This window comes from Oryctolagus cuniculus, chromosome 13, assembly GCF_964237555.1.
Source record: "Oryctolagus cuniculus chromosome 13, mOryCun1.1, whole genome shotgun sequence".
Lineage (NCBI taxonomy): Eukaryota > Metazoa > Chordata > Mammalia > Lagomorpha > Leporidae > Oryctolagus > Oryctolagus cuniculus.
Genome location: NC_091444.1, coordinates 109,291,962 through 109,295,595, shown reverse-complemented (window position 1 = coordinate 109,295,595; position 3,634 = coordinate 109,291,962). Strand labels below are relative to the sequence as shown.

General features: G+C 43.1%; 1 pseudogene; it reads left to right on the top strand.

The window, feature by feature from the left end:
• Positions 1–906: 906 nt before the first annotated feature.
• On the top strand, positions 907–2,115 carry LOC100346058 (carnosine N-methyltransferase pseudogene; annotated as a pseudogene).
• Positions 2,116–3,634: the final 1,519 nt, after the last annotated feature.

The window sequence follows — 3,634 nt, the reverse complement described above, 5'->3', positions numbered from 1 at the left end:
ACACTGGAATTTATTCCTTGCCCATGAATCTCAATTGGTTCTCACACCCTATTGCCTTCATACCCCACCCCCCATGGCCACCTGAAAGACCAGTTGCTGGAAGACCTAAGACCAGTTCCAGGAATTAACCTCTGCCTGCTGTCCCCTACCCCCACCCCCACCCCCACCCCCATCTCTAGCCCTCTTAAAATATAAAAAGACCTGGCCCCTGGGGGTCAGGGCCTTCTGCCATATGTTCCATCAATGTGCATGTGGGCAGTTGGTCACCCACCTCTACAAATTTATTTTCTCTGAATAAATTCGGTGTGGCTGTAAATTCATACACTGCCTCCTCTCTATTCTGCACCTCTTTTCCTAAGATTATGGTGCTCTGTGTGAGGAGGCACCAGTCTGCAACTCTTTTCCTACCAGGACCCATCGTTTTGGTCCAGGGACCAATTGGAGACTATGAATGGAAGCAGCTCTCCTATGAGGAGCTGTTGGCTTTGCAAAGCTTGGTACCTTGAGATGACCCACCAGGCTTATCCCTGGTGTCTGAGCCGTATCTTGAGTAGTCCTAGGGTAGCATACAAGAGCCCCTGCAGCTGTGGTATTTTGGGAAGATCTCCATTGCCATGGGCTCCTGGGAATTGTGCCCATGACACACCACAAAGCCCAGGACCTTGGAACTATTTCTTGGCAGTATGTGAACAAAGCCCATCACTGCCTTGGGTCCACTGCTAGTAGGGCCTTGTGTAGGCCTATAAATAATTCTGTGGGGAATGCCACGAATCTCTCAGCACTTCAGGGATTCCAGCATGGAGGCAGCCCTGCGGGCAGCAGGGAGGGTGGGAAGTGGACCCTGCACTGAATTTGTGCAAGTCCACAGTGAGTACCATCAAGAGGAAGACAGTAGCTGCCACCAAGCCAAGGATGGTGGCAGGGATGCAGCAAAGGAGTCTCCCGCAGTCTCCCACCATTCAGCTGCCCACAGGCTGCTGGTCAGAAAGCAGCAGTAGCTGCGGTGGAAGTGGTGAGATGCAATCACTGTTCTCCACTCTACATTTTTGCTCAGCCATGGTGATTTCCTTTGCTGCCTTGAGCAGCAAGGAGGAGGAAAAGGAGAGGCTGGAGCACTAGCACTTCTGGAAGATCACGAATGCTCTTAGCCAGCACGGCACCAGTATGTACGAATGAGTACAACTAGAAAGATCATTTCAATCACTTCCAACTCATCAGACAGAACTGCTTCCCAATATCTTAACTCAGACAAGATCCGAAACTGCATTGCTACCGACCATTGTGAATGACTGCATACATATGCATGGAAATAAAGGAGATGGAGAATATGGAAAGATTATGCCAGCATCTACACGTGACATGAATACGTTAAAATCCACATTGAAACACTTTGTGAGACTGGAGTGAAACTAGCAAAGCAGAACAGGATGCCTGCTGCCAGCCAATCATTATAAAAACTTTTTAAAATTGTCCATGATGGGATCCTTCAAAAGCAAATATTCTGGTATGTGCTACTGGACTAGGAATATTTGCCTGGGAAATATCTATGCTAGGTTATGCTTGTCAAGGAAAGGAATGGAGAATTTTTGTGCTTTTCCCCTAGCTTTACACTCAACAGATGATCTGAAATTAATATAAAGTTTATCCTTGGGTCCATCAGTTTAGCAATAACCATAGATTAGCTGATCAGATTTGACTTATCTTATTCCCTGATATTGACTCCCACAGTCTTCTTCCTGCTTCTAACTTTTCTATGAATGCAGCAGATTTTCAAGAAATTTATTCAGAATGCAATACCTGGGATTGTACTGCTACATGCTTCTTCATAAACACAGCCCACAATGTAATGGATTACATTCATACAAGATGGAAAATAGTTAAACCAGGTGGAGTTTGGATCAATCTAAGGCCTCTTTGTACCACTTTGAAAATTTTAGCAAGTGAACTTTCCATAGAATTGAGCTACAAGTATACAAAAATCATCATTCTGCAATATGGATTCCAATTAAAGATGGAAAAAAGAATCTGTCTTGTCAACATCTACTGTGAATGATCTCTCTGTGGTGAAATGCAGTATACTATGAAACTGTCTTTTAAGTGGTCCCTAAGCCATAATAATGGTCTTAAGGAATATTACCCCTATAAAAATTCTAACAGGAACAAACGGTGAAATAAACAACTCAAAATCAACTATCAGGGATGACAAGACACAACCTCAAATCAGTGTTGCCTTCTTGTTCCTGACAACATATAGAAATAGTGTCTATTTTCTTGACATGTCTGTTTTTCACAAATATGTGATGCACATTTGTGCTACACAAGTAAAAATGGAGGAAATTCTCACAAACATATGTTCCTTAAGTTTTCACTTAGCAGAAAAAAAAATTTTTTTTTTGGGCCAGCACTGTGGCTCACTTGGTTAATCCTCCTACAGTGCACCTACAGTGCCGGCATCCCATATGGGCGCCCGGTTCTAGTCCTGGCTACTCCTCTTCCAGTCCAGCTCTCTGCTGTGGCCCGGGAAGGCGGTGGAGGATGGCCCAAATGTTTGGGCCCCTGCACCTGCGTGGGAGACCAGGAAAAGCACCTGGCTCCTGGCTTCGGATCGGCGCAGCACTGGCCGTAGTGGCCATTTAGGGGGGTGAACCAATGGAAGGAAAACCTTTCTCTCTGTCTCTCTCTCTCGCTGTCTATAACTCTACCTGTCAAAGGAAAAAAAAAAAGAAAAACATTTTTTTAGAAAGCTTTTTTTTTTTAGTAAATATAAATTCCATAGAAACAGCTTTTGGAATATAGTGGTTTTTCCCCTCATACCTGCCTTCTCACCCCCAAATGGCCCCACCTCCTTCTCCCTCTCCCATCCCATTCTTCATTAAGATCCATTTTTAATTATCTTTATATACAGAGGATCAACTCTATACTAAGATTTCAACAGTTTGCACCCACACAGACACACAAAGTATAAAGTACTGTTTGAAGACAAGTTTTACTGCTAATTCTCATAGTACAACTCATTAAGGACAGAGGTCCTACATGTGGAATAAGTACACAATGATTCCTGTTATTGATTTAACAATTAACACTCTTATTTATGACATCAATGATCACCTGAGGCTCCTGTCATGAGCTGCCAAGGCTGTGGAAGCCTTTTGAGTCCACAAACTCTGACAGTATTTAGACAGTGCCATAGGCAAAATAGAAGTTCTCTCCTCCCTGCAGAGAAAAGTACCTCCTTCTTTGATGGCCCCTTCCTTCCACTGGGATCTCACTCACAGAGATCCTTTGTGTAGAACATTTTTTGCCACAGTGTCTTGGTTTTCCATGCCTGAAATGCTGTCACAGGCTTTTCAGCCAGATCCAAATGCCTTAAGGGCTGACTGTAGAAAAATTCTAATCTCCAGTGTCTTCATGAAGCTACCCATTGCAAGTCTGGCAAATTATTGATGAATAGAGTACTGAAGTCCATAATCTCACTTTTTTTTAATGCATTGGACATGTTATTTTAGGAATTGAAAGATCTATCTCATTCAACATATGAACATGAGACTTCTATTCACTTTGGACCTAAGCACTCTATGCATAAAAGTCTTTATGTTCTTTTATCACTCAAATTATTTTATTTGTTCTAGTTCAC